The 23033-nt window shown below is 42.0% G+C and overlaps 1 pseudogene; it reads left to right on the top strand.

Annotated features, from left to right (window-relative positions):
* Positions 1–155: 155 nt before the first annotated feature.
* LOC124965358 (40S ribosomal protein S24-like) overlaps positions 156–23033 on the top strand; it is a 40507-nt pseudogene continuing 17629 nt past the window's right edge.

Here is a 23033-nt window from a genome sequence, read left to right as displayed (position 1 = left end):
AAGTGTTTGTATGAAATATAAAGTTCTTCTAGATATGTAGAACTATAGGTGCAATATAGTCCTTCCAGATATTTAGAAGTGCTTGATATATTTAAAAGCAGAAGTAGTAAAAAATACTCTTTTTCTCCCTGGGTTCCTGAGGATCTACTGCCATCATGAATGACCCAGTAACTATCCGGACCAGGAAGTTAATGACCAACCGACTACTTCAGAGGAAACAAATGGTCTTGATGTTCTTCACCCTGGGAAAGCAACAGTACCTAAGACAGAAATTCGAGAAAAATTAGCCAAAATGTACAAGACCACACCAGATGTCACCTTTGTGTTTGGATTCAGAACACATTTTGGAGGTGGCAAGACAACTGACTTTGGCATGATCTATGATTCATTGAATTATGCAAAGAAAAATGAACCCAAATATAGACTGGCAAGACACAGCCTGTACGACAAGAAAAAGACCTCAAGAAAACAGCAAAAGGAACGCAAGAACGGAATGAAGAAAGTCAGGGGGACTGCAAAGGCCAATGTTGGTGCTGGCAAAAAGCAAGCTGGAGGGGCTGGGGAGATAGCTCAGTCGGTAGAGTGCTTGCCTTGTAAGCATAAGGCCCTGGGTTCGATCCCCATGCACCCAAAAAAAAAAAAAAAAAAAAAAAAAAAAAAGGCGAGCTGGAAATTGGATAACAGCCAAAGGAGTAAAGATTCTGCAATGATGTTATCTGTGGTGATTATGAGGATTTTTCATGAGAATTAATAAATTGTAAAAACTTTAAAAAAATAGTAAAATGAGACTTTTTGCAAATAACTTTTAAAAACTGATGAGAAATACTGTGTTGGAGATGGAATCATTTAACCACTTCTGTGAACAGAGTGTTACCTGTGCTTGCTCAATTGATTGAGGGAAGAAGGAAAATTCAAAAGGTGTTTCATCAGCGTGTGTTAGAAAATATCAGTTTGCCTGTTGCCCTGTATTTACAGGCATTTCATTTAAATTTGCTGTACTGTATTTATTATGTATATTTTGGACAAATTAGTCCTAATTTCATAATATCTAGACTCTAGATATTAAAGACATTGGCAAGGTATGACAAAAGTTGAGTTAGTCACCAACACATTTAGTGAAGAAGGAGGAGGAAGAAGAGGGGAAGATGGAAAGAAATGTGAATGTAGGATGCAGATCTCCAGTGTAGTCATAATTAAACAAGACCTGAACTTACTCTATGGCCTTAAACAACTATAAAAATAAACAAAATATATGATGTGATTCATTTTAGACATCGTCAGACAATAGCACAAGAATGTGGTCCTTGAGAGAAGGGAAATGTACAAGGTGAGATCTGCATTTATTTTAATTTTCTGCCTGGGAATGCCTTCCAAATCAAGGCATAAGGAAGTGGAGCCAAAGAGAAAGTGGTGAGTCATCTTTATGAGTGAAGGAAATACCTTGCTGCTGAGAGAGCAGCTAGAATTTGCATAGAAAGGTAACAGAAGAGGTAACTGTACAGAGTAGAAGTTCCATAAACCTGCATAAGGATCTCCTTGAGTCTTCCACTGAAGATGAAATCACAATGCACATGGTCAGATTCTGCAAGGTATAAGAGAGAACAGTTCTGGGGGTAGTGCGAGATAAACAGAGAGATTCCCAAGATGGGACAAAGCTGGAAGAACTGGAGTTCTAACCAACCAGACTGGGGAGATCTCACTGAAATTCCAAACATTCATTTGAGACTCCAGAAAGACCACACTGAGAAAAATGACCACTCTAGTCTTAAAGGACTGACTAGTCCTAGCCTAACAGAAATTTAAACTAAGCTAACTTAATATGGTCTGACTGACTCCCCAGAAAATAACTGCCTTCCAGAACAAAATTCCAAGTACTTTAAGACAATAAATCCAGACTATTCAATATATAAAGTCCATAATGTCCAATAAATCATCAAAAATTATTAGACATGTAAAGAAGCAGGAAAGGGTGAAACATATCCTGGGAGTAATATATATAGAAATAAACTCATAGATTTATAGCTAACGCAGGTGTTGGAATTGTCAGGCAAGTATATTTTTAAAATCTATTATGAATACATTGAAAGATTATAAACAAAAAGATGGCCACACTGAGTGATCAGATGGGGAACTCTCTGCAGAAAAGTGAAAACTATTAAAAAATTCTAGGACTGAAAACAAATTAATTCTGAAATGAAAATTCTTTGGGTTTAAGAGTAAATGGAGGCTACAGAAGAAAGTAGTGGTGACTTGAAGATTAGTCAACAGGAACTATCTGTACAGAACAAGGAAAGAAGATTCCAAAACGAACAAAGTCTCAATGACCTGTGGGACAATATCAGATGATCTGTCAAACAGGTAATTGATGCCTCAGCTCTAGAAGAAAGACAAGGAGAGGGAAAAAAAATAAAAAAGGAATATGAAATGACATAAACTTTCCCAAACTTGATGAAAAATGTCAGCCTACATGTCCATGAATCTCTACAAATCCTAACCAGGACAAAAACCAAAGAAAATCATAGCTAAGCACATCATGACCCACTCGCTGAGAACTAAAGATAAAGAGAAAATCTTGAAAGCAGCTGGGGTGGAGGGCGCATGGAGAGAACAATACATAATGCTCATAAGAAAGAAGTGAGTCGGAAGACAACACAATGGCATAAAGTAGTGACCCCACCAGAAGCACAGAAACCCAAGAGTTCATCTAGAACTCTCATGCCAGTTGGAAACCAGTTGGGGGGCAGCCTCAGGTTTAATCACAGGTGTTCTCACTTAAGCCCTCTGCTACTGTACTGGTGGTTGAGATGTGCCAACATTAATGTCACAGTTTTTTAATTTCCATTATATGCAATGTTCTGGGCCAGGTATTACGTGGCATAAAATACAAGTAAGAGGGTCTTAGCGCTCATTTATCTTTTCCTTCAGTGACCAACTCTTGTACCAGTCATTGAATGATGCAGATTGTGAAAGGAAGGGGCTCCACAGATCCTGCATCTCTGGATACGTACGTACTATTGTGCACCCTCTCTACATTGACTCTATGCTTGAACACGTGGTCTGCTTTGCCAGTGGGACCTAATGCAAGCAGAGGCCTGCAAGGTGCTTGTGCTCTGAGGGTTGACCTCTCTCTCTCTCTTGCTGCTTTTGGAACCCAGTACTTACGAAGCCCAGGCTAGGTGGCTAGAGATACATGACCCAATGAGCACTCATGAGACTTGTGAGTGAGGCTATCTTAGACCATCTAGTACCAGGTAAGTTGTGGAGTTGCCATGTGAGACCAAAAGAACTGCCCTGTTGAGCCCAGCCAAAACTGCCGATAAGCAAACAAAATGGTGGCTGTTAAGCCAATAAATTTGGTTGTTAGTTATGCCAAAATGGTATATTATACCCAAATGCTCTATCACAGAAACATTAGATGAGATGATAGAGCCATTTCATTTTTCTTTCTTTTTTTTAGTTTCCTTTTTTTATTATTTATTCATTTATTTATTTATTTATTTATTGTACCAGGGCTTGAACTCAGGGTCCTTAACACTTAACATCCCCAGGCCTTTTTGGTAATTTATTTAGAGACAGGATCTCACTGAGTTGCTTAGGGCCTCACTAAGTTGCTGAGGCTGACTTTGAACTTGTGATCCTCCTGCCTCAGCCTCCCGAGCTGCTGGGATTACAGGCGTGCATGGTGGCCGCTTCACTTTCCTTAGAAGAGTCTCACTTCTACTAACCAAGCCTTTGTGACTTGCCCAGCAGTTTCATAGCAACTTCAAATCTTCCCATCTTGAATTCAGTTCATCTTCCTTTAACCTGTAACATGACATGAAAAATGGTAATAAGTCTCTGATTTTTAAATCTCTATTTAAAATGCTGATTTAATTTCAAATGGATGATGCATGAACATGCTTCTCAAAAATCTCACAATTCAAGTTGGATGTGTAGTCCCAGCTACTCAGGATTCAGAGGGTGGGGGATCACTTGAGCTCAGGAGTTCGAGATCAGCTTGGGCAACAGAGTGAGACCCCCATCTCGAGACAAAATAAAACAACAACGAAATCTAACAGTGCTGTATTAGAATTCAATCAGAGAATGGGAGCCATTAGGAGATTTACACACACACACACACACACATACAATAAGGGATTTGTTTCACGAAGTTACACAATTGCAGGAGCTGGTTAAGCAGCCTCTGAAAGGCTATTGTCTGGCATCTGTGGCAAGGGCTTCAAGTCCATGGGAAGATGGATGTAAGTCAGGGAGAACAAGGACAAGTCGGAACCCACAAGTATGCACCAGAATCCAGGAGGATGGACTGAAATGTGTCAATTCTCATGCCCCTGACCTTGGTGTTCTTGCAGAAGAAGTTATTGTCCTTGTCACACAGTTAAGCAGAAGTCAGAAAAGCTCTAAAAAAGACCCAAGGAAAGGTGGAGCCATGGTGGGTAGCTCCTCTCCCACACCAACCCGGGCAGGCGGCAGATAAGCTACAGTGTGGGAGCCACCATGTGACTTCACCTCCCTCCCTGCTCCAAAGCTCACACGGTAATCTCGGTGGGGGCCTAACTAACACACAGAATAGCGTGTTTCAGGAAACGTAGCTCAGCCTACTCAAGTTGCCACCCATACAAAAAGATCCACACTAAAAATTGTCTCCCTCCCACCCTATTCTTCACTTCCTCGTCCCCAAACAACCCATTATGGGTATTAGTTTCTCACGTTCTTCCTAAAATACATATGTGAGTATACACAAACACCCAATACTTGTATTATTCTATACTAATCACTTACTATATTGACTGGTCAACATCTTTCTTTTTCTTTTTTTTTTTTTTAATTAAACAATATATCTTGGAATGCTATCCATATCATCTTCTCTGTCTTTGACCTTGGCCATGAGCTGCATCCAAGACTGTTGTGTGAGGTCCTGGTAATCTTCCAAATGAACAGTAAACTAACAAGCCATCTAATGTCTATAGGCTCACTTGCTACAATGCCCATCAGCAAAAACTTATTGAATGATAAAGATATACTCACCCAAAAAAATGGAATATGGAAATGTATTGAGAGATTAAAAAAATGATTGACAAAACCGAATAGTCATTCACGTGTTCTGCCGCCCTAATCTTCCATTTTTCAATGGCAGACTGTGCAACTATCCAACGGAAGACAAGCTGTTTGAGCAAAGAAATGTGACACCCACAAAGACAGATCGGTTGGTTTCTTTTTCTAAGAACATTTTCATTGATTTTCCCATTATTGAGTGTTTGCTTAAAGGTCCTTTTCAACCTTCATCCGAAAGGGTCTTAGAAATATTGCATTTGCATCATTCATGCTTTTGGAGGATTTGGCCCTCCCTAGAAAGAGGAGTCATTGGTTCAAAATACAAGCATAGGCCAGGCACAGTGGTACATGCGTATAATCCCAGTGACTCAGGAGGCTGAGGTGGGAGGCTGAGGCAGGAGGTTCACAAGTTCAAAGCCAGTCTCAGCAAGGGAGTGAGGTCCTAGCAATTCAGCAAGATCCTATCTGTAAGTAAAATATAAAAAAGGACTGGGGATGTGGTTCAGTAATTAAACACTCCTGGGTTGAATCCCCAGTATCAAAAATAAACAAATAAATAAATAAAAATAAGTATAGAACGTTTTAACTTGTGTAACATAATCGTGGGGAAATAGGACATGTACCCCAAAACCAAAAAACCCAATCACTCTCTCTTTTTCTTTTCTTTTTTCTTCTTCTTTTTTTTTTTTTTTTTTTTTTTTTTTTGCATTGCTGGGGATTGATCTCCAGGCCTTATGCTTGCAAGGCAAGCACTCTACCAACTGAGCTAGATCCCCAGCCCCCAATCACTCTTAATAGTACATCACAAAACAGTTTGTGGCACTACCTGAAGAACAGTCCTCAATATCATGCTAAGTGAGATAAATCAATCTCAAAAAACCAAAGGACAAATGATCTCGCTGATAAGCAGATGATGACATATAGTGTGGGGTGGGAGGGGGGCAAGAATGGAGGAAGGAGGGACTGTATAGAGGGAAAAGAGGGGTGAGAGGGGTGGGGGAAGGAAAAAAATAACAGAATGAATCAAACCTCATTATCCTATGTAAATGTATGATTACACAAATGGTATGCTGTTACTCCATGTACACACAGAAACAACGTGTATCCCATTTGTTTACAATAAAAATAAATTAAAAAAAAAAACAGCCCTCAAACAGCAGGGAGAGGACAACCAGAACATTCCACCCAGCGCCTTTTCTGGTCCTCCAGGTGCCTTCCATCTAAAATAGCCTGCAGCTGTACAAGGCACTTGCTGAACCATCTATCAAAAGTCTAAATCCCAAGGAGGAAAAAACTTTGAGCCAGAAAGGAAAGCATCTCAAGAAATTGTGTCAAGTCTCTATTTTAGCCAGAAGAAATAGAAAAGCATGAAAAAAAAGGCCAACTAGTTGGAGTCGGATTGGAGAGACCCTGGAATGCCAGGTCTGTGAGGGGAGAGGGAAGTTAACCCGTAAGAATGAGCTCCAACGATTGCCTCAACTTGAAAAGGCCTCTGAGGGGCCTTGGGTAGGGCGTCATATTAACAGCCACGTTATGAATGGGTACCCTCAAGTCTGAATGAGGAATATTAGAACTTGAGAGTGGCTCGTGTCCAGTCTGTGCTTAAGCTATCTTGTGAGCTTGGCTACTTACAGGGCTCAAAAGATTTACAAACACATTAGGAACTCTTAGCCCTGCCAAAAGCCAGGCGTGCTCCCCATTCCCAGGCTCAGTCTCCTCCGTGGACAGGCTACAAGGAAACGTAGCCATTGGCTTCTGGCCCCATCATGAATCAACTAGAGAGAGAATGCTTGGAGAGCTAAGCCCAAAGCTCCCACCGGGGCCCACGGGCCAGCTCCTAAGTAATAGGCTCTGGGCCCAACCAGGAAGAGGAGAACCGTTAGCCACAACGAAAGGCAGACAGGGACCACAAAGGGGGATGGGGCTAACAAAGAAAGCAGAGGGGGAAATTGTGATGGGAAGGTACATCCAGATCTAAAGTGAGCGGTCTGAGCAATAACTCAAACCTTTATTTATTTGTTCAAGTCAAATGTGAATGACTGCATAAATGTGATCCCTGGTTCTGAAATTCAGACTACACAGCAGAAGATGAGAAAACAGGGCCTATAGGTCTCAGAACTACAAATCTCTATCAATGACTATTGTGCGAGCACCAGCCTGATGCATGGATTGGGTTAAGGACTGGGAGAGATCACACAGAGGTGGCATGGAAGGGGAGGTCACCAGACAGAGATACAGACACGAGGTATCTGCCCAAGATGGCCTCTGAGCTCCTGCCCCACGAGGGGCCTAAGTATGCACGCCTTCTCCGGACTCTTCTTTCTTCTCTTTACTTTCAGAGGATTCAAGACAACAGACCAGAGAGGGTTTGGGGTTGCTGCCTACAGTGTCAGCAGATTAGAAGAGAGGGTACCAAGAGCACAAACAACAGGAGATAGAATAATCAAGAACAAGACTTCAGAAAGTTGGAATCTTCCATTTGTTCTTACAGTTGATGGGTTTTCCTGTTGCTTATCTTTTAGTGTATATTTTTTGGCACACTCTAGCCTAATTGTGTCCTCATGTACCAGAGACATTTGTAATAAAGAACATTCAGTCCTAAGATACCTGCTATCAGGAAGGCAGGCTCCCCTAGACCAATGGTCAGTGTTCTTAAACCCTACAAATTGGCTGTTTGAAACCTATAATCCCTTTTGCAATAGAAACAGTGTTACAGGTGGAGACTAGGTCCTTGCACAACCTCATAAAGCCTATTTAGTAAAGTTGCAAAATGTCATGTATGCATTTGCAACTGAAAATACATACTACTGGAAATGGCTTTTTGGCAAATTATGATGTTTTGTCTGTGGGTTACATGTGAGGTAAAATTACAAAGGCTATCAGGGGAAATTAACTTGCTAATGATATTAATAAGGCAAAAGGTTCCTGAATTCCGTTTTAGAACTTGAACTTGGAAGAGTGTTACACACAAACAAAACACACACCACGGTGCTATAGTAGAACATGCCTATTTGGGGAATTATTATTATTTTTTTAATCTGGGAACTTTTATGGAGAATATGACTGCTGGTTCTCATAGGTAGGATGTTTCCCTGTCTAAGATTTTTAATTTGAAAAAAACTATTTAATATCTTAAATGGTAAAGGAAAATCAAAGTCAAAATCGTACACCCTCCTAAGGCACAGACTTGGCCCTTCTATTGGAAGCGTGCTGTGTCCTGCTCTTGCTCAGCTCTTTCCATCTGTGACTTCAGACCCACAAGCTCATTTACCTAGACCTTCATGTACTGAAATTACTGAAATTTAAAATGAGAATAGTACTATCTACAGTGTCATCCTCATGGAATTATGGTAAGAACTAGATGAAATAAATATTGCTTCCCTTTTGTGTAATACTTAATCTTTTTAATTGCATTTATTCTCCTGTCAACTCTTCAGGCTTGAACACCCTCCATGAGGCCAAAACAGAAAGACAACTGGGCACCTGGAAAACCCCATGTTCACCACACCACTGCCCAATCCCACCCCTTGTTGCCCTAATACCAGCTGGTACCAGGACAAACTCTGGATTTCTTGTTTCTTCCTCACAACTGGTTAAAGTTCCAATTATGGAAAGAGTTAAGTGAAAAGTTAGTCTCACTCAAACACTTTCACAAATAAATTAACCAACACTGCCAGCAACATACAGGGTCTAGCCAGTTAGACCCATTCAGGTATTGTGTTTAATGGGTCCTTGGAAAATTGAAGAGCCCTCTCCCCTCATAGGATGGCACATGCTCCAAGGCCGTAAGACATGTTAATTTCTTTCCTGACTTTCTCTGTGTTCGCTCTCAACTCACACCTCCATGGAGACACACCAACCACACAAAGGAGTCATGAGTCAAATGGCAGTCAGTAAGACCAAACTCAACATTGGAGTCACTTGGTTAATCATAAATCATTGTCATTCTCTCCTAGTCCTAAGAACAGAGTTCGCCCTTCCCAAAGCAAGTCCACGTACTCCCTTTGAGTAATGGATTTGACAACCCCAACTCAAACACAAGTCTGCCCAGTGCACAGACTTATCAGCGCTGCTTGGAGTGGACGTGGGCAGGCGCAGGGGAGAGAACAATGGCACCCTGGATGGAGAGGCCGGCCTTATCAACCTGCCATCGGAACAGGGCCAGCACTTGTTTTCCTTTCTGTTGAGCGTGTGAGCTGGTTCCCGTGTACAGTACCAGGCAGTGTAAAAGGTGGCTGCCGGGCCCCTCTGTTTGTGAGGCCTGTTGACACAAGGTGGAGTCCAGGTGATGTAGGCTGATTCCTGCCCTATTTTTCTGATAGCAATAAATGAGAAAAACATCGTGGGCCCCTTTGCCCAGAGCTTGAGAGTTCAACTTGGGAGATTTCTTGCATCCTGGAAAGAACTGTGCTTTCCCCTCTAGTGGCATCAAACACAAGAAGGGGCACATCTAAGAAAAGGCAAAATATCACACAACTGTGAACACGAGAAAGGGCACTAAGAACTGACGAACGGCTCCAGAACATGAGGCCTGTGACTCCTCAGCCAAACCCCTCTCTCATCCTGGGGCCTACCAGGCAGATGAAGGAAGGGTCTGTCACCCAACCTAAGTTTCAGCTTTAAGGCCATATCATGCCTTGAAATATCCTCTGATTACCTAAGGTAACTCACATGACCCATGGATTTGTTAGGGATCTTGCTGGAAGTTACTGGAATTTCCTGTCTGTTGTCTTCTTGGAGTAATAAATATTCTGGTTCAATTAAAAATGCCAAACATCCTACCTCACCTGATGTAAGGCCCCTTGGCATATATTTTGGCAACTAGACCTCTTCTTCACCTGAACTTTTCTTTTCTATCTCAATTCTCATTCTTTTGCAGCACAGTTGTGTGCTTCTGAGCTACTTGAAATTCATACTAAAAAAGTGGGTAAACCTAAGTCAAAAGTCAAATACTTTCAGAAAGAGGATTTATGGGCCCTTCCAAGATGGGATGTCAAACAATTCTAGGGGAAGTTTCTCCAAACTGAAGACTTTGATGGAAGAGTTTGGAGGCAAAACCAAATTTTAGGGACTTTGGGGAATTGGTAAAGGTGTCATTTTCCTTCAGGTAAAAATATGTCATGAATCCAGGTCTTTTCTGAGTGAGGTTGGCATTGGCTATGCTGACTGCAAACATGCAGGTCACATTCACAGAGATGCAGGTGGGCCACATGTGTCACTGCACCTGGCCTGGCACACAAGAGACTAATACACACACGTTCCTCTCCTCACTTCTATTTTCAAGCTGATTTCTCTTCTTCTTCCTGCAGCAATGTATCTTTTCTAAAATACGTCAGAGAATCAGTCCAGAAAACAAATGGCATGAACACTGCCACCAATGGAAAGAGCATTTTTAAAAAATATTTTTTAGATGTCAATGGACCTTTATTTATTTATATGCAGTGCTGAGAATTGAACCCGGTGCCTCACACATGCTAGGCAAGCACTTTACCACTGAGCCACAACCCCAGCCCCATAGAGCATTTTATTGACTGGTTTTCTAGCAAGGGAGCTCATGCTGCGGTTAAGAAAACAGTTTATGGACTTAGTCAGTCTGGATTCAAATTCCAGCTCCATTTATAAGCTCTGGGCCTTGGACCAATTCTCTAATCCTTCTAGGCCTCAGTTTCTTCATCTGTAAATGGGGAGTAGTACTAGAAACATAATACATATTTGGAGAATCAAATGAGATAATCCAAGTGAAATGCTTTCTTTAGTGATAGGCATATAATCAAGTCATGTTAGCTCTCATTAGCATTTATAACATCATCATTATTATTATTATGGTTATAGTTGGGGATTTTATTATTATAATGTTATCAGCATTATCCAGATTGGGAACAACAGAAAATTTGTTCAACTCCTTAACTCCCAAATTTACTGTCTTCACTGTTACTGACAGTGGTAGTAGTGTCGGTAACAACACCCTCCCTCTACCTCCTGTGGGTCATTAGCTAAGTGATAATATTATGTGTTATTACTTAATTAAGGTCAGGAGTGGGCCAGGTACTTTCCATGCATTATCTCATTGAATCCTGCTCACAACCTATGATCTCAGTTACTTTTATTTTCCCATTTCACAAAAAATAAAAAAGGCTTAGTGAGAAGAGGTCACTTCACCTAGATCATACAGTAAGTGGCAGATGAAAGAAGTCCCTAAACTTGGTAGACTCCTGAGGCCAAAAGGATCAGGCCAGTGATGACCTCTAAGATTCCCTCCCAGAACCAGCATCTGTTATTCCCTCTAAACTGAAAGCATTTTTGTTTTCTTTTTTCTTTTTTGGTACCAGGATTGAACTCAGGGACACTGGACCACTGAGCCACATTCCCAACCCTATTTTGTATTTTATTTAGAGACAGCATCTCACCGAGTTGCTTAGGGCCTCACTTTTGTCGAAGCTGCCTTTGAACTCATGATCCTCCTGCCTCAGCCTCCGGAGCCATTAGGATTACAGGCATTCGCCATCACTCCCAGCTGCTCCAGCAAATTCTATGTAAGTAGGTTTATTTCTCACTGTTCCCCCTTTCTGTGTCCCCAAAGCCTAACTCTTCCTACATCCTGATAACATCTCCCATGTCCCTGTCTTTCCAACATCTCCCTCTGCCGTTGAGGTCCACAACCTTGCCTCCTCCTGCCATTCCTACACCTAGACCAGCCTTTCGTCCCATCTGCCACCAAGTCCTAAAGGCCACGTCTAAACATTACCAAGACCCAACTCCAACCAGCAACATGTCTTGAAGTCCAAATTCACTTCAAAAAGACTAAAAAGAATTCTATGAATGACAGCAGCTGCTAATTACCCTCCTCTGCACACAGATCCATGCACTGATTTTCCATTCCTGGAGGACAGAAATTCTAAACCGCTCACACACACCAAGTACCTGGAGACCATGTTGTGATTCTGGTTCTGTGGCTCTGGGGGGTGACCCAAGATTCTGCATTTCCCAACTACATTTTATCCCAGTTATGCCCCTCAGCACCCTTCCGAGGAAAGTGTATTGCTTGTATTTATAGGTGAAAAATGGGCAAAGAGAGGCTTAAGACCAAGATTCCAGAGTCAGTGAGTAGCAGATCTGAACCCAGCTAGGTCCTTCTGACTCCCTACAAAAAAAAAGGAATCAGAAAAAGGGAGAAAGGGAGGGGTGGAGAGGGAAGGGTAGGAACACACACACACACACACACACACACACACACACACACACACACAGAGGTGTGTTGAAGGTGTTCCCTAGTTCATCTCATTTTTTAACAGCACAAACACAACCAACCAGAGAAAACTCTCAGTCCTATATGCTGTCGGCACTTAATAAAGATGGAAGCTGGAGGTGTGAGTAGAAACGTCCGGGGACCTGTTGCTTGTGAAACCTGTTGCTCTCACTATGAACAGGCCCATGGAGGACTTTCCTGAAGTTTCTCCCTGGGACTCCCACTTGGTTTCTGTTACTCATTAAGCTTATTGATGCTAACACTTTTTTCTCTAGCAACCCAACCCCACAGAGAGTCTTACAGAAAGGCATTTCATAATTAATTTGAATTATGAAAGTGAGAATGTAAGAATAGGGATGATCAGTGCTGAGTCACTACCACCTCACACAGCAGAAACAGGGTATTGTTAAGTCAGTGAAAAGGGGGTGTAGCTTGAACTTCGCCGGGCAGAAATCCTCTGTGGCAGCTACGAGCTAGTCCTTTGCTGGATGTCTTTTAGGTGCCCTGTAATCTAGTTGGAATATGTCTGTGGGGTGGTGTGTCAGTCGGCTTTTTGTCACTGTGACCAAAATACCTGACAAGAACACCTTGGAGGACGAAGAGTTTATTTTGGCTCACAGTTTTAGAGTTTAGTCCATGCTCTGCCACATCCATTGCTCTGGGTGCAAGGTGAGGCAGAACATCATGGCAGAAGGATGGAGCACTGGAGAGCTACTTGGTTCATGGCAGCTAGGATATAGGGCCTCCAGGGCTCCCCCACAGGGAAGATGACCCTTCCAGGCACAGTCTCAGTGACCCACCTCTAGCCATGCCCTACCTGCCTACAGTTACCCAGTCAGTCCATTCTAACTAGGATGGACTGATTAGGTGACAGCTTTAACAATCCAGTCATTTTCCCGCCAAACATTCCTATATTAACACAGGAGCTTTGGGGGGACACCTCATGTCCAAATCCTAACGAGTGGGAAGGAGAAACAGCCCCACACAAACAAAATGCATGTGATAAAGCAGCAAGTGCTCAAAGGGCTTAGTAGACACCCAGGAGATGTCCACCTAATGAGCGACAGTGCTGGGGGTGGAAAGGGGCTGCTTTGAGAAGCCAAAGGAGGGGCTCTGGGACCTGGTGGTCAGAAAGGTATGACAAAGAGGCAGGACATTGGCCAGGACTTGAAGGAAGAATGGGATTTAGTGGTCTAAGTAGAAAGCAGAGACCACTAAACAGAGGCCTGGGGAATGGAGTATGGACCAGGGTATTCTCAGAATGGGAAAAAATCGGGGAAGGATTTCTGTCCCTGAGATTGAGCAGAGAAATCTGGATGGGTCACCTACCAGGTGGCTTTGCAAGTCTCACCTCAGAGTGTAGCCATCACACAGTAGGAGAGGGACTTAGGAGAGGTGGCAGTCAGGAAATAAGTAGTAAACAGGACATCTACAATGCCTTTGGATCCTGGCTTCTTCATGTAGTATCTATAAAATGGGATGAGTCACACCTGCTTGAACCTTAGATAATTTCAACTGTAACCCGGGCATGATGAGTATTTCTCATAGTGTTCTTTATCTCTATATATTGTTTTTCCCTTCCCCCAGGACTGGGGATTGAACTCAGGAATGCTCTACCACTGTACTGCATTCTCAGCCCTTTTTATTTTTATTTTGAGACAGAGTCTGCTAAATTGCCCAGGCTGGCTTTGAACTTGGGATCCTCCTGCCTCGGCTTCCTGAGTAGCTGAGATTATAGCTATGCACCAATGCTGCCAGCCTAGCGTAAGAATTTTTTTAAAAAAAGAAGAATGTAGTGGCATGTGCTTGTAGTTCTAGCTACCTGGGGAGCTGAAATAGGAGGATCGCTTGAGCCAGGAGTTTGAGACCAGCCCAGGCAACATCATAGGGATACCCCACCTCAAAAAAAAAAAAAAAAAAAAAAAAAAAAAAAGATGAAGAAAAGAAAGAAAAAGAGCTAGGTGAAGGGGTTGGTAGCTAACGATGGTGGGTGATGGGTAACTGCCACCTGCCTAGCTCAGACTCCCAGGTCATTTGCAATTTGGTGACCCACATCCTGAGCCCAGAGCTGGTCAAGGGAAGTTTGGATCAGCTGCCCTATGTCCAGCATGTTCCTGAGAGGGAGTGGTGGGGACAGAAGGTGGAATAGTCTAGGGCTTTTTAAAGGAAGTAGACTCTCCAATGTTAAACTTGTCCCAGGGTCTTTCTCGAGCCCTTCCTGGCATCAGAGAACAAAGAATCAAATCCAGACACACCTGAAAGAGGCAGGGACACCAGACCCTCTCCCAGGTTTCCTAACCACAGCTTTCCAGAAAGACCAAAAAGGAACAAGGACAGGGACCCACCAGCCACCAAGGCAGGACACTTTTCTGTGGCACATGAGCCAAGGGTCCAAGTGAAGGATATTCAGTTTGCCTTTTTGCTAACAGATTAAATGAACAAACAGTGAAAAGGCCTCTCCAAACAATGAGCCAAGAAAGGGCTGGGCCAGAAGATCGTGAGTCTGGATTCCTGATTCCTACAGCATAAGGACCAAAGGCTGCCTGGGTGAAAGGTCCAGGGCTGCCTATAAGTGACCTGCAGCTGTTCAGGGCTGCTCCTTCCAGGGTGCTTTCAAAGGCCTCCAGACCCAGGGAACTACATGCCTTCCCATGATTCATCATTCAGCAAGAAGTCAGATTCTGTTTGGAAAACAAACATTTCCTGCACAACCATCCAAGTGGGACACTTTTGCATAATTATACTATTTATCATCATAACAACCCTGTCATTTAGGTATTTTTAATCCCCATTCTACAAATGAAGACATTAAGGCTCAGAGAATTGGTTCCAAGTGTTAGTGCTGGTAAATCACAGGTCCAGAATTCAATCCTCAGCCTCATTCCCAGCACTCTGTGCTCTTCCCAGGGAGACAGCACCACTGTTACCACAGTACCGATACACATGGCTTTCGTTTGTTGAGCATCTACAGTGCACTCAGCACATAAATTCACATAGATGGTTTTATTTAATCCTGTCTGATCTTGGGAAAGTGGATTCATTTTCCTGTGGTTCAATATTCTTATTTTTTAAAATCTTTACTTTTAGTTGTATGAGGACACAATACCTTCATTTTATTTATTTATTTTTATGTGGAGCTGAGGATCGAACCCAGTGCCTCACACGTGCTAGGCAAGTGCTCTACCACTAAACCACACTCCAGTCCCTGTGTTTCAATATGCTAATCAACAAAATAGATATGGTTAGGTAAGAGGTGGTGAAATTGGGATTTGAACCCATGAACTGACTCCAGAGCAGGTGGTTTTAAATACTAAACTTGATATGCCACATACACTCCCAACCTGTTTCCCCTATTTCCTATCTTTATCATTTTGGAAATAATCAAGACAGAAAGTAAACATGTGACAAACAAACTTGTCCTAGGGCCTTTCCATGGGACCCGTGGCAACTCAGTAGCCCTAGCCAAACATCTATGAGTCATCTTAACTCAGTATATTTTCACATACTGAATTATAAAACAGGCAGTCTTATTTAAACTAACCTGTGGTTATTCTATGCAACATAATTTGGATCCATTAGCATGGTGATTATTTCTCCTGAGCTAAAGACATCAGTCTCTATTTGGTCTTTAGCCCAGAAACATGTTTACACACATCATGTCAAATCTAATTCTCTGCTGACAAACACTGTCCCTCCTCTGAACAAGTGGGCTGTCCAGTCAAAAATAAATAGAAACGTTTATGACCTGCCACATTGTTTTCACTTCTAAACAAAACCTTCAGGAAAGAGCCCCCATTACTAACATATTTGTTAATTGTAAATTGCCATCATTAAAACCAGCATTTAAACCTTTCAAGTGTTTGGAGTTTAGAATTTGGGCAGTGGGAATGGGTCTTGGAGGAAGAGGTGCCATTCTTCAAAAGAATATGGAAGGGACACTGTGGTGGTCAGGCCTGTAATCCCAGCTGCTCTGGAGGCTCGGGCAAGAGGATGGCAAGTTCAAGGCCAGCGTGGGTAATTTAGCAATCCCCGCCTCAAAATAAAAAATAAAAAGGACTGAGATGTAGCTCAGTGGAAGAGCACTTGCCTGGCATGGGTGCCGCCCTGGGTTCAATCCCCAGTGCAACACACACACACACACACACACACACACACACACACACATACACGAGTATGAAAGGAACCTCCATCTAATCAACAGAATGCAAATAGGTATGTATTATTTAAAGATCGATCGTCATGAAATTTCATAAGGGGAAAAAAACGTGGACTCATCCATCACTGGTTGGGATCCCCAGTGTGGGCAATGGGAAGTGCTACGCCGTAGTACTTCGTGCTACGTCGAAGTCTGAATCAGGCTAGCTGTGTCTTCCCCAGCAGCAGCTCTGCCATGTGCAAGCCCCTCTGATGTCCCCAAGACTCGCCTTTTGCATCTTTTATGAGCCACATAGGATAAAAAGACACTGTCTGACCCTCCAATACTGTACGGCCAGCCTCACCATATTTGCTTTTATCCACATTGTAAATATTCCCTTTACTGAGACCTTTCATTCTAAAGTGTCTGGAGCCAGGCAGTTTTCCGGCGTCAAAGGCCCGAAGTGCTAGAAGTTACCAGCTCCCACTGAAACAAGCGTGGTCATGGTCTGATTTTGAAAAGCCCTTTGGCTCCTACCTTAAGAAGGCTTCAGAGCCTAGGAGAGCGAAGCTGCCAAATGGCATAAAAACAGGGCCTGTTGTGTGCTGCCTGTCACACCACTGTTTGCTCTGTGGGTCACTGTGCCCAGGAAATGAGAACCAGCAGCCTGGAGCCCCACTTACAGCCTTCGCCTCCGAACACAGCGTTTTAAAGTATTGCTCAAAGTACTGTTAAGAATGTTCCAAACTTTACAAAGCCATGTTTATGTTGCAGAAAAGCTCATGTTAAAAGTGAAAGAGCAACACCTGTCAGTTGTTGCTCCACTAAGTCTGTTGCAAGATACTTGTCTACAATCTTCTTTCTTTATCTTTCATTGGTGCGTTCTAGTCCTACATAATGGTGAGGTCCGTTGTCACGTATTTGTACATGCACCCAATATGATTTGGCCAATACCATTCCCCAGTATCTCTCCTTTCCCTCTCCTCCTCCCTCCCATTGGTCCCTTTCCTCTACTGATCTACTTTCATTTTCTTGATATCCTCTCCTCCCCCACCTTCCTTTTCCTTTTTCCTCTCTAGCTTCCACATATGAAAGAAAAATACAACCCTGACTTTCTAACTTTTCGCCTAACATAACGTTCTCAAGTTCCACCCATTTTCCTGCATATGACATAATTTCATTCTTCTTTATGGCTAACTAAAACTCCATTATGTATCACATTTTCTTTATCCATTCATCCATTGACAGACATCTAGACTGGTTCCATAGCTTGGCTATTGTGAATTGTGCTGCTATAAACATAAGTATGCCTATATCACTACAGTATAATGACTTTAATTTTTTAGGTTCAATATGGAGGAGTGGTATAGCTGGGTCCTGTGGTGGGTCCATTCTTAGCCTTTTGAGGAACCCCCATACTGATTTCCATAGATATTGGCCAGACTTGTGCTAATTTACAATCCCATATTTGTTGTGCTAATTTACAATCCCGCCAACAGTGCAAAAGTGTTCCTTTTTCTTTGCATTCTTTCCAGCATCTACTACTGTTTTGACTACAATTTCATTTTAAAGTAAAAGAGTCAATCTTAAAAACTGATAACCTTCTTAAATTCCCCAAATAATCTATACCCAATAGAAGATAGTAGGTTTCACTGATATTAACATTTCTATCCTTTCTTTAATGACTTGTTTATTTAGCTGAAGGCTTGCATGTGTGATATGCTACTAGCACATCAAAAGAGCATGATTTTTTTTTAACGTGCATATTGATGAATTCTACATTTTTGGTCTTTTTTTTTTTTGCTGGGGAGAGGGTAGTTTGACTATGCTATCATGAGAAAAGGAAGGGTTGGGTTTTGAAAAAAGAAAGATTTCATTCAAATCCAGATTCCACCATTTCACGCTTTATGGTCAGAGCTCATTCATTCCACTGAAGAGGCACGGTATTCTTCTACAAATCTATGTGGGAGGTTTCAGTAGTCCTTCAATAAAATAACACGTTGAGGCCTGCCGTGTATTAGGAGTCCCATACTTTTAAAAAATCCTTTCGTATGTAGTAAAGCATCTCTAGTAAGTAATCACACCTGTTAGTGGCGCTGCCCCATTACCCACGCGCCTCCCGAGACAGGAACGTGGTTCTCATGAGGCCTGATCACACAGGCCCAACATTGCAAAGATTCCTCCTATTATTCCCAAATTCTTCTCATTTTTTAACACCTTCTGTCCTTTTTCCTAGGTCAAACAAAAGGGTATGATCTCAACAATAAAACACAGACTTATTTTTCCCTTATGCCTGTTGACTACAGCCTGGCGACCCCTCCATGTTCCAAGGAAGGATGTCCCTTTCTTTGCTGAAGCCTGGGTTAGATATTGCAACTATTTTTATGGGAATTTTCTAAAATACAATCTCAAAAGCCAGCATACAAGCATCTGTGTGTTTGCGCTATCCTTGAATTTTTATGCTTACAGAGGGGGGTCATTGGCTTTAAGTTGAATATTCTCCATATCCTCATTCACACCCCCACAGTGGGATCTAATATTTTATAAACGACATGGTCCGACCTGTTGACCCAGGTCCCAGTGCGACCAGGTCCAGCAGGCCCACCGTCCCACTGGTTTTGCCATCCGGACAGTGACAACCACCCAGCCAGCCACCCGTCAAATCCCTGCTGGGACTCTCTCCCCCAGCAAGCCGCCTCCCATCCCCCACTTTCCCAAACATCTTGGGCATCTCAAACAATCCCAATTACACTCAGGTTGTTTAAACAAACAGCAGCACAATTCCCCAGTCCAGAGCCCCAGCAGAGGGATTCCCCGCGGGTCAACTCTCACCACCTCCACCCCCCACAGTAAGCCACTCTCAGGGAAGAGCAGCCCCAGCAAAGACAATGGGCTCTGGGTTAACGGTGGGTAGTTTTCCGTGTCTAAATGTTTGCAGACACTTGGTAAAGTGTCTCAGGCCAAGTTTCCAAAGGACAATACCTCCACACCACTGCGTTTGTTTAAGCAGGCAATCCCAGATAAGAAAGGGGTTGCCTCCTGTCTTCAAAAGCCAAGAATGCAAGACGCTATGCTGTGGGAGGTTGGGGCAAATTCCACTGGAACAAGGAGTCCTTGAGTCCTTCTCCCACCCTCCCTTAAAACAATAGACTTACCCTTAAGACAAGGTAAAGTCACAAGGGTGGTAGGGCTTTTAAGTATTTCCCAAATCGGACAACTGGGACAAGAGTGAGGTTTTCAATTCCACAACTGAGTTGGATCCCCGAGCTCCAAGGGTCCCTCTCAGTTCCTTGCTAAACAGGTATCCTGTGATCTATCTTTCCCAATGGGCCCCTTGTATCAGGTGAGTCCCTAGTCAATGCACAACACCTTACATTTCCTTTTGACGCGTTGAAAAGAAAAAGAGCCTACAATCCAGGTCTCTGCCGGATCTGCCACCAAACGTGTCAAGACCCACTGACAGCTTGATAGGCACCATTGCTCACTCAACAAATATTCATAGATTGTCAGCTTAGATAGAATCCATAATGGTACCGGGGCAAAGAACAGAGATGAAATCTAGACTCTCATGTATGATAGGAAGTGACAAAGAGTCTTAAAAGGAGCCAACAAAGACATCGGGAACTTAGAGAAGAGGTGACTTGTAGCTGAGCAAAGGTGAGCAGATCAGAGAGAGCTTCCCAGGAGAGGAAGCCTTTGAGAGAGCTGCTGGAATCCACGAAGACAGGAGCCAGCTCCCTACCTGGGCTGTGGATAGGCTCCTCCCTCCGTGTTCTGATTCCCTCCATGTCTCAGGCTCCTTAGCCTTTAAAACACATACAGGTCCTGGGTCACAGACTTAGAGACTCTCTTGAAAATTATGGACTCCACTCCAAAAACTGTGCACATACCAAAATATGGCATCCAGTGTCATCCCGTGCCAGGGCTTATCCAGGGACCTGTGACTAAGAATCCTTGGGATCAAATGTTGGTCGACCCATTTTTGATAATGGAATTGAAAATAAAACAAAAATCTCCAATGATAAATCTATCCTTCTCATTTGCAATCATATTTTTTTAATTAAGTAATATATTTGGTTTAAAAAACTCTTAAAAGAATGCGCTCCTTCGCTTTCCATGTCATTTGAGAAGCCATTGAACTGAAGAGCACCACTTTAGGAGAAACCAGAGAACCACGTGTCTCTGATTGTGAGATATGATACAGCAATCCTGTGTACCCACTACCAAATTTCTTAGGTACTGATTCTCCCCACTTTCTTCTTTTCCAAAATTGTTTTGACTTTTCTCGTTCCTTTTTCTTTCTATATGTATTTCGGAATACAGTCAGCCTTCTGTATCTGCAGATTCAACCAACTTCCGATTAAAAATATTCAGAAAATTGTACCTGTACTGAACAGCTAGACCTTTTTCTTGTCACTATTCCCTAAACAAAACACTATAACAACTATTTACTTTCTATCAGGCATATGCATATAGATGCTTTAAAGTATATCGAGGGCCAAAGTAGCACGTCTATAATCCCAACAACTCCGGAGGCTGAGGCAGGAGGATTGCAGGTTGGAGTCCAGCCTCAGCAACTTAATAAGACCCTGTCTCAAAATAAAAGTAAAAAATAAAAAGGAGTATAGCTCAAGGAAAAAGCTCCTCTGAATTCAATTCCCACTATCACAAAAAAAATAATAATAAAATAAGTATATGGGAGGATTCACGTAGGTATATGCAAATGCTACAGCATTTTATACAGGGACTTGAGCATCCATGGGTTTGGGAATCTTTGGGGGGATTCTGAAATCACTCCTCTAAGGATGTCAAGGGAGGACTGCAATCAAAATGGTATATCCCCTAATAGTAACATCTGGCAAATAGAAGTTCAGTGGATTAGACAAAGGGGAATGAAGGGAAGGGAGGGAGATGGGAATAGGAAAGACAGTGGAATGAATCGGACAGAACTTTCCTATGTTCATATATAAATACACGACCAGTGTAACCCCACAACGAGTTCAACCACAAGAACCTGTATGTAAGCTATGTCAAAATACACTCTACTGTCGTGTATAACTAAAAAGAACAAATTTAAAACAGAAAAAAACTTGCAAAATTACAGTGCATTATCCCAACCAGGATATTGATAGCCTTGCAATGAAGATATAGAACAGTTCTGTCACCTTAAGGAAAGTTCATCTTGCTCCATTAGCTTTACATCCACTTCCCATCCACCCTTACCACTTCATTGATTGGTTTTGCAGTGCTGGGGACTGAATCCAGGACTTTCAGCATACAAGACAAGTGCTCTACCACTGAGCTACAGCCCCAGTGCTCCCACAACTTCCTTAATTCCTGGAAATTATTAATCTATTATTTATTTCTATAATTCTGTTATTTCAAGAATATTGTGTAGGAAGGGTGTAACTCAGTATTAGAGCATGTGTGCAGCTTCACCAGCAAAAATAATGTCACAGCTTATTACTTAGTCACTCTGATATGATAGGTGTGTGGTAATATTTCATTGTGGTTTTACTTTGTATTCCCCTAAGAGGTAATGATCTTGGACTTCTTTTCAAGTGTATATTTGCCATCTGTATATCCTCTTCAGTGAAGTATCTCTTCTTGTCTTTTGCTCATTTTTTTAAATTGGATTGTTTTGGTGCTTTTAGTCTTAAGTTTTAAGGGTTCTTTATAGATTCTGCATACTAGTCCTCTGTCAGATATGTGGGTTGCAAATATTTGGTTTGATTGTCTGTCATGTCTTTTCATTATCCTTACATGGTCTTTCACAGAGTAGAAGTTTTTGATTCTAGTGAAGAACAGTTTATTAACTTTTTAAAAAACAGAGAACCGGGCTCAGTGGCTTGCTCCTATAATTCCAGCAATTCAGGAGGCTAAGGCAGGAGGATCACATGTTTGAGGCCAGCCTTAGCAACTGAGCAAGGACCTAAGCAACTTAGTGAGAACTTTTCTCTAAATTAAAAATACAAAGGGTAGGGGATGTGGCTCAATGGTTAAGCACTTCTGGGTCCAATGCTTGGAACCAAAAAATAATCAATAGATCATGTTTTTGGTGTCAAGTCTATGAAGTCTTGCCTACTCCTAAATCTTAAAGATTTTTCTCTTTTTTTTCCCTTAAAATTTTTATTTTTTGAAACTATGATAAATTTTGACCTCCTTTTTATTTTAATAAGGTGTGAGACAAGTTGAGGTTCACTTTTTTTTTTTTTTGCCTGTGAATGTTCAGTGGCTCAAGCACCATTTATAAGAAGTTGTTTGTTTGTTTGTTATTTGTTTCCCTCTATTGAGTCTCTTTTGTACATTTATCAAAAATTTGATGGGTGTATTAGTGTAAGTACATTTCTGTGTTCTCCATTCTGTTTCATTCATCTATGTACCTATATCTCTGCCAATTCCACACAACTTTGAGTATTATAGTTATGTTACATGTCTTGAAATAAGATAGGTTGATTCTTCCCATTTTATTATTATTTTTCAAAATTATTTTAGCTATTCTAGTTCATTTGCCTTTCTATATAAATTTTAGAGTTAAGGAATTCTGGAATTTTGCTAGTAATTGCAATAAACCCATATTTCAGTTGTGGTTTTTCT

The sequence above is a fragment of the Sciurus carolinensis genome, chromosome 15, assembly GCF_902686445.1.
Source record: "Sciurus carolinensis chromosome 15, mSciCar1.2, whole genome shotgun sequence".
NCBI classification, from domain to species: Eukaryota; Metazoa; Chordata; class Mammalia; order Rodentia; family Sciuridae; genus Sciurus; species Sciurus carolinensis.
This window is presented reverse-complemented; position numbering and strand designations above follow the sequence as displayed.